Here is a 9,304-nt window from a genome sequence, read left to right on the forward strand (position 1 = left end):
GGTCTAAAGATTTAAAAGGTTTTTAGAGTTAATACTTTTTTATGGCAAAGCATTTAAAATTTTTTGAAGAAATGACAATCAGGGCTTAGGATGTAGCTCAGTAGTTGGCGCTTGCCTAGCATGCATGATTCCCTGGGTTCCATGCCCAGTACAACAACAACAACAACAACAACAACAACAACAACAACAAAAGAAATGAAAACCAGTTACTCATTTTTGAGTATTTGTTGCTTTTTTGTTGGAACTACAAGATTAAATCTCCAATAAACAACTACAGTATAGTACTTTTTTTTTTAACATAGGGAAACATTTGTCTTTGACCAGTTGTACAATGTATTGCAAACTGTCTTTTAGTAATCAGAATGTAGAAAAAGTATTGATTAAACCACATTAGTAATGTTTTTAGTTTGTAGAGACAAATGCTTCTGTATGTTTTCCTAAATTTCCTTAAAAACTGACCCAAAATTTAAAGGTTTGCCCAAAATCAAGTTTTCTTATTCCAAGATATTTGTTGCCATACTCTTTCTGTTTTTTTGTTTGTTTGTTTAATCTAAATTTTGAAAAATTATTATTTCCCAGATAGGAGCTAGAGGTTTTTTTTTTTTTTTTTTTTTTTTTTTTTTTAGTGAGAGAGAGAGAGAATTTTAATATTTATTTTTTAGTTTTTGGCGGACACAACATCTTTGTTTGTATGTGGTGCTGAGGATGGAACCCGGGCTGCATGCATGCCAGGTGAGCGTGCTACCGCTTGAGCCACATCCCCAGCCCGGGAGCTAGAGTTTGAAAGAGATTAGGGATCACTCTTTGGAAACAAAAGATGTTCTTAATGATTTTAATTTGGGTCCACAACTGAAAATCATTTTAGTATTGTGTTGAATAAGAATTCTTACCTAGTTACCTATAAAAGGATCATCCACATAGATTCCCATTGCTGTGCCATCATTATGTCATTGCAATTTTCATAGAGTCTAAGGAGTGAGGAAGCATAATTTTTTCTGATAGTGCACTATACAATTCTGAGAACCTTGCTGTTGCAACCTGAAATCATAAAAACTCTTTACTTAAAACATGATTGGATTTTTCTGGCAGTGTGATGGCTGTCTTTCCATGACTTAGTTTTTGTGCAAACTAGGACTCATGGTGAATGGAAGAACTCATTAGACATTTCTTATTTGAGATTATTAATATCTTTTGATAAGAATTTTGAGTAGTTAGTGAGAGTTGACTGAGAAGTTAGAAGCTAGTTCCATATCTGTGTATAATGTATTAAAAAACACATACACCTAGTCTCGTCCTCTGAAAATGCATCTATAAAACCAGGATAAAATGGATGGAAGAGCTATTTGAGGACTCTGCAGAATAAATAATACCAGGTGGATTGAAAAAGAAGAGTAGAATTCAGAGTATCATCAAAATGGCTGTTACTTTACAGTTTTTTTCTTCCAGTGACCCTAGGACCTGAATTCAACAGTCTGAAACCTAGATAGTGGAGAGAGAGAGAGAGAGAGAGAGAGAGAGAGAGAGAGAGAAAGAGAGAGGGGTAAAGATGGAGATAATCTGCAAAAGAAGCCTGATAGCTGTGACTCAGGATTAAAATCCTTTCCCCTTTTCCCCTTCTCCTTTCTCTCTGTAACTCTGTGATAATGTCATCAGAAGCTGTAGTGGAAGCCTGCAGCTGCAACTCTGAGGGATAGGAAAGTTACTGTCCAATTGACAAATCCTATTGCTTCCACCTTCTTTTCTCTGACTTTCTACAGCTTGGTCTCAAAGCAGATACAGTATCAGAAGTGTGTGACTAAGCAGGATGCTGAAAACTCTAGCATTCTGGTAGGAGAAATGAGAAAGGGTGCCCCTTGAGATTGGAAAGTGGTAATTGTGAATGCTCTAGAAATGAAGAGAAAAGTCTTGGCAGACAGAAGATAAAAAGAAGACATGTAAATGTTAGAACTAAAAAATACAGTAGGTGGAAAAAACTCCACTGGATGGCTGACTAGTAGAGTGTGATGACACAGGGAAAATATCAATGTATTTGAAGATAAAGTAGAAAAAAATTTATCTGAACGACAGTTTTAAGATTGAATAGAATCTCAGTGAAGTGTGAAAAAAAAAAAACATTAGGCATTTTGAGAAAGAATCGGTGCTAAGGAAATACAGAAATAAGTGACTTGAAAACCTCACAGATTTTGTGAAAGCCTAAACACAAATTCAAAAAATCTAACATGGAATAAACCCAAAGAAGCCGATCCACAGAAATGTCATAATGAATCAGGAAAGTAAAAAGAAAGAAAAACGGTCAAAAGCAAGCAGAGAAAAACCATATGTTATTTTTGATAACTGAATTCCTCATCAGAAATTATGTAAATGAGAAGAAAAAGGCAAAATATTTCATAAAATACTGAAAGATAAGCATTGTTTATAAACAGCAAAAATACCCTTTACAAACAAAGGTGACATAAGGGTATTTCCAGGGGAAGGAAAACCTGACAGCATTTGTTTCCAGCAGGCCTGAACTGAAAGAATTCCAAAGGCCGTTCTTAAGACAGAGGGAAATGGTACCAGAATGGAATATGGATATTAGGAATGAAAGATGATAAATGGAAATGCTAGCTATCATAGAAACTGTTCTCTCCATGTCAGTCCTAAAAAAATAAATGGGCTATTGAAAACATAATGTCAATTTATTCAGCAATTTTGTAGTTGAAAGCAAAAATTATGACATGAACTGATGTGGTTTTTTAATGGAGGTAGTAATATATATAAAATCTACAATCGATTTGAAATAGTAATATGCTGATTTTACGTGGATTCTGAAAAGTTAAACATGTTTTATAATGCCTAGAGCTTGTACTTATAAAATAGATGTTAGAATCACAATGGATAAATTAAGATGGAATGTTAAAAAAGTGCTCCAGTAACCTAAAAAAGGGAAGGAAAGGGGAAACAGGAAACAAGCATAAAACAAGTAATAGAATCATAGATGTAGTTCTTACACATCAATAATTACATAAAAATTTTAAATGCTATAAACACAGTAATTAAGACTTTGTCAGAGTACAGTAAAAAATGACCCCACTTTATGTTGTCTCACATCAAATGCAGTAGTGTAAGTAAATTGAAAAGGAAAAGATGAAAATAGATATAACCTGCAAACAGTAATGAAAGGAAAAATATTTGCTATATTAATGACAAAATAAACTTAAAATACCCAGCATTCAGAGTATAAAAGAATTGATAAAAGGATTAGTTTACTAATCATAAGTGTGTGATTACATAACAATAAAATCAAAAGTACATGAAGCAAAACTTTACAGATCCTTAGGGAGAAATAGAGAATGCAGTGTTTATAGTTGAAGATTTTAACATTCTTTCCTTAGGAATAGATAGAACTAGTAGACAGAAATTACCAAGAATATAGAATATTTGGATGACACTGCCAACCAACCAGCTAGATGTAATTGACATTTGTAGGATATTTTATCCAACAAGAACAGAATATTCATTTTTTTACAACTATACCTGGAATAGTCACCAAAATACACCACATATTACTCTTAATACAAATCTTAACGAATTTAAGACAATTGAATGCATACAAAATATTTTTCTCAGATTATAATGGAAATCTACAAGAAATAAGGAACAGGAAAATTTCCGAGTATTTAAATAATTGATAGGGGATGTCTAAGTAATGTTTTAGTTGGGTAAAAGAGGAAGGGGTCATGGAAAATTAAAAATCATTTTCAACTGACAGTAAATGAAAATATAATGTCAATTTATTCAGCCTAAGCAGTTCTTAGAAAAACAAAAGCAGTTCTAGAAAAACAAAAAGACCTCAGATCAATAATCCGTGGTTCCGTCTCAACACTAGAAGATAAAAATGAAACCAAAATGAGAAATTAACAAATTCAAAAGAAAAGAGTAACAACCAAAGTCAGTGAAATTAAAAGCTGGGTTTCCGGCGGCCGGGGGCGGCAGGCAACCGCTGAGGCGACGGCGGCGTGGGTTGGGTTCCAGCGGGCGGTGGCACTTCAGACTCCCCTGAGCGGGAGCCCACACGGGCGGGCGCCTGAAACAAAGGGGAGCGGGAGTCGGGGTGCCACGGGTGGGCGGTCATTCGGTCAGCGCGGAGCCGGCCAGCGGGTGCCCTCGCTTCCCCGTAGCCCGGCCGGCCGGCAAGGCCTCAGGGCGGGAAGATGCCTCGCGTGGTGCCCGACCAGAGAAGCAAGTTCGAGAATGAAGAATTCTTCAGAAAGCTGAGCCGCGAGTGTGAGATTAAGTACACCGGCTTCAGGGACCGGCCCCACGAGGAGCGCCAGGCGCGCTTCCAGAACGCCTGCCGCGACGGGCGCTCGGAGATCGCTTTTGTGGCCACAGGAACCAATCTGTCTCTCCAGTTTTTTCTGGCCAGCTGGCAGGGAGAACAGCGACAAACACCTAGCCGGGAGTATGTCGACTTAGAAAGAGAAGTAGGCAAGGTGTATTTGAAGGCTCCCATGATTCTGAATGGAGTCTGTGTTATCTGGAAAGGCTGGATTGATCTTCAGAGACTGGATGGTATGGGGTGCCTGGAGTTTGATGAGGAGCGAGCCCAGCATTAGCACAACAGGCCTTTGAAGAGGCTCGGAGAAGGACACGTGAATTTGAAGATAGAGACAGGTCACATCGGGAGGAAATGGAGGCAAGAAGACAACAAGACCCTAGTCCTGGTTCCAATTTAGGTGGTGGTGATGATCTCAAACTTCGTTAATAGTAGCACAGCAAATGTGCTGCCCATCTTTACATACACATTGCTTCTAGTTGGCAGAAATAATTCATTATAAGACCAGAAACTGTGATAACTGGAGGTACTACGGTCTATTTCTCAAACCTAAGGCAGTAAAAAACATCACAAACTGCCATGGTTTTGCACTATGATTATAATACCTACATTTCTAATTTTTAAAGCATATAGCCAGTAATACTTTGAAATTTTTTTCTATGCAAGCTTACCTTGTTGGCATTATTTCAGTTGAAACTATCAATTTGTAAAGCTCTTTTTTCCTCCATTCTAATTTAAAGTTCATGTCATTTTAAAACAAATTTAAGTTTTTAATCCAAAGGGCTTTCTTTGATCAGTTGCTTTTTTTTTTATACTTTTAGATGTGTTGGTTACAGTTTCTTTTTAAATAGGCAGTCTTGATTTTTTTTCCTTCATTTCCTTTTGTTTTTATTGTCTATTGCATTTAAAAACTGTTGATACGTTTGCATTATTTACAAGCTAAAAACCTAGTAGCATAGAACTGTCTGCCACAACCTTCTGCCACAAAGTTTACAGTTGTTAAAGTTGCAGTATCCTTTTAAATGCTAATAATGAGCACCCTTTCTTTCCTTTTTAAACATAAAAAATTTAAATTTTATTAACTCTGTAATCTGCCCCAGGTGTGTTTTAGATTCTGCTTTGTAATCATGAGTTTGGGTGGAGATATTCTCCTTAGATGATAACATTCTACTGAAATGCCTAAAGAAGTCACAGGCTGGCTTCTGTTTTATTCAGGGATTTTTTTTTAATCAATCAAAAGGGATACTGGAGCTTCTTTATGTATGTAACAACATATTAAACTGGAGACAGTGATGAATCAGCTACAAAGGTAATATTGTATTAAAATCATGTTTAAGATAGCTGCTTTTATGTGTTTTATAGTGCATGCTTTTGTAAAAACAATACTGGGTAATGAAAGATTAGTCTTAGAAAATGTTCATCTGTGCAGAGGATACATTTTCTTTATTCTGGGGGAAAACATTCACAATTATATATGGTATTTTGCAAAAGGACTATTATTAGCACCTTTTGAGATGAATAGTTAAGAATATTTTTTAAATAGGCTTACTGTCAAATTGGGTGCAACTTTTTTTTTTTTTTAAATACAAGACTGAAGAAAGTGCTGAGTCATTTGGCACAAACTTACGAATACTTTTCATGGTCATGTTCATTAAATGTTAATACATTTCTGAATTTTTGCAAAAATGTATTTTATCATAACAAAATGGCATTATTTTGAAGAGTAGAAAAACTGACACACAATTCAGAAAATGAAATCTGAATAAGGTCATTGCATTTAAAAAGCATATAAATATACTTGATTGATGAAGGAGGTGTGATTTTCGATGTATGTAGGTCTTTTAATTCATAAAAAGATATCCTGTATCAGAATAAAAAATATTTGTTATATATTTGAAGTCATGCATGGTAAGGAGTGTGTTTAAATTGTTATAAACAATAATACATCATAAAAAACCATGCTGATCTTGTGTAACTAAGTACTATGAATGAATTTGGTTGGTATTTGGTGTTGTGCAGCTCACATGTTTACACACTCAGTGCCCTAATTTCCCCTGAGGGAATCGCCTTTTAAGTGATCCTTACAGTGGTGTTTTAAGGTTACTTTATCACAGAGCTCCTTGGTTTTTGACTTCTGCACTTCGTATTTTTTTAATAACATGATGATGGTACATTTTTCTCTATTGCTTCCAGCTAAGGGCTTTTAGTCCACCAGTATAAGATCAAATGTTAATAAATAAATGTTCCTGTTGCCATTCTTCTGTAAATACTGGATTTCCCCGTGTCGTTTAGTACTGTGTTGCTTCTGTCTGTCTTAATGCTGGCATTAAGATTATAAGCCCTTTTTCTCCAGTAGTTCAGGCCTTGAAAACTACTTTTTTTAAGTTATTGATGCAATTTGATATGTTTTCATAATCCATATTTAAGCAAAATTACATCATTGTATCAGCTTTTCTAAATTCATCTCCATCAAAACTTGCCTTAAGCTACCAGATTGCTTATGCCACCATTAGCCATATTGTGTGTTACATGTTTTACTTTCACAATAAACTTATGTGTAGTGAAAAAAAAAAGCTGGGTTTCTTTTTCATAGATCAGTAGAAATTGATTATCTTTAACATTATGATAGAAAAGATAAGACAGGAAGAACCAGTGTTATCAGTGAAAGAAGGAATGTAGTTAGTCTACTGGAATCCAGAGGACAATGAGGAAATGTAGAAAGCCTCTCTGGACATAAATTTAACATTTTAGGTGAAACGGACCAGTTCCTTCCAGCAAACTTCCAAACTTTACCTAAGATGAAACAAATAAGCTTAATTAATTCCTTATTAAAGAAGTTGAATTCAGCTGGCCTTGGTGGTGCATACTTGTAATCCCAGCCACCCAGGAGGCTGAGGCAGGAGGATCTCAAGTTTGAGGCCAGCCTCAACAACATAATGGGACCCCAAGAAACTTAGAGAGGTCCTGTCTCAAAATAAAAAGGATTGAAGATGTGGCTCAGAGGTTAAGTACCCCTGGGTTCAATCCCTGATTTAAAGAAAAAATAGTTGAATTAATAGTTAAAACCTTCCAAAAATATTCAAACCCTGAATAGTTAAAATGGTCAAGCCTATGAAATATTTAATGAAAAAATAATATTGTTTCACTGACGATGTTTTCCAGAACATGAGAAGTGGAAACACTTCCCAACTTTATATGAAGCAGAATTAACTGATACCAAAACCAGACAAAGACAGTAAACAACAAAGGAAGAAGGAGGAAAGAAGGAAAAAAAATTGTGGACTAGAATACCTCATAAGTATAGTTGTGTAAATTAAAAAAAAAAAGGAAAGTGGATCCTACTATTCAAAAACAGAATAATATACCATTACCCACAAAATCTATAGTTAATGCCATAGTTAACGATGAAAGCATGAAGATTATTTTCCTCCATGAATGAGAATAAGACAAGGATTTTATTAAATATTTTTCTAGACATCCTGATCAGTGTTAATATGGTAACAGAAGACATAAAGGCATACAGATAAGAGGCAATGTAGAGAATCCCTCAAAAAACCTGAAGTTTAACAAGGTTCCAGAATGCATTGCATTTACCCTTCCCTGCAGTTTTTTTTTAACTTTTTTTAATATTTATTTTTTGGTTGTAACTGGACACAATATCTTTATTTTATTTATTTATTTTTATGTGGTGCTGAGTATCTAACCCAGGGCCTTCCATGTGCTAGGCGAGCGCTGTACTACTCAGCCACAAACCCAGCACCCCCTGCAGTTCTATTTCTATGTACTGTTGCCCCTCTGTGTTTGCAGGTTCTGCCTCTACAGGTTTAACCATCTGTGGATGGAAAGTATTTGAAAAAAAAATTGTGTCTGCACTAAACACATAGAGTCTTTTTTCTTGTTACTGTTCTCTAAACAATATAGTATAACAACTGATTATGTAGCATTTATATTGTATTAGGTATTATGAGTAATTCAGTGATGATTTAAAGTATATGGGGGCTGGGGATGTGGCTCACGCGGTAGCACGCTCGCCTGGCATGCGTGCTGCCCGGGTTCGATCCTCAGCATCACATACAAAGCAAAGATGTTGTGCCCGCCGATAACTAAAAAATAAATATTAAAATTCTCTCTCTCTCTTTCCCTCTCTCACTCTCTCTTTATTTTATTTTATTTTTTTTAAAGTATATGGGAGGTTGTATATCGGTTATATATAAACACTATGCCATTTTGTATGAGGGACTAGGGCAACTATGGATTTGTTATCTGTGGGTGGTTCTGGAACCAAATTGCTCTGAATTGTGAGATAGCTTACTAGCAATGTACAATTAAAAAAAGTAACAAACCCAGTTCACAGTAGATCCAAGGGAATAATATACTTTATACATATAATATACTAAACAATGATGAAGCAAATTAAGAAAGACCTAAATAAATGTAGAAGCACACTGTGTCTAGGGATTGGAAGATTAAAAAAAATTTTAAACTGTCAGTATTTCCCAATTTGATTTACAGATTTTTGAAGAATTCCATTTGCAACTCTAGCAGTATATTTTGTAGACACAGGGAATTAGACATCAGAATTTATGTGGAAAGGTAGTGTTAGCATTCTTCTTTTGCCCCCTATCAAACTGAACAATGTATATAACACTATCTTGTCTGTAAAATACTTTTTTTAATAAAAAGAAAGCATTTATATTTATATGACAGCTTGAACTGACAACATTGTGTACATAGATCATCTTGAAGTATTATTTCACATTGAAAAGAAGAAAATTATATTGTTAACTGTAGATGTTATGAAGAAGAGGTTATTTCTAGTTTTGTACTAAAAATCAATTGGATGAACTAAATCCAAAACATGACATTGTAGCAGCAGTTTTAAGTCTTATTTTTACTGTTTATATATTTGAATGCTGCTACACCTGGTGATCTTCATCCCTGAAGTTTTCAGCTAAACTTGGTTTCCTAGAATAGACTGTTAACTTT

The 9,304-nt window shown here is 35.1% G+C and overlaps 1 pseudogene; it reads left to right on the plus strand.

Annotated features, from left to right (window-relative positions):
* The first annotated feature begins 4,193 nt into the window (after nucleotides 1–4,193).
* LOC143389314 (core-binding factor subunit beta pseudogene) lies at nucleotides 4,194–5,057 on the plus strand (annotated as a pseudogene).
* Nucleotides 5,058–9,304: the final 4,247 nt, after the last annotated feature.

Source organism: Callospermophilus lateralis, unplaced genomic scaffold (genome assembly GCF_048772815.1).
Source record: "Callospermophilus lateralis isolate mCalLat2 unplaced genomic scaffold, mCalLat2.hap1 Scaffold_1122, whole genome shotgun sequence".
NCBI classification, from domain to species: domain Eukaryota; kingdom Metazoa; phylum Chordata; class Mammalia; order Rodentia; family Sciuridae; genus Callospermophilus; species Callospermophilus lateralis.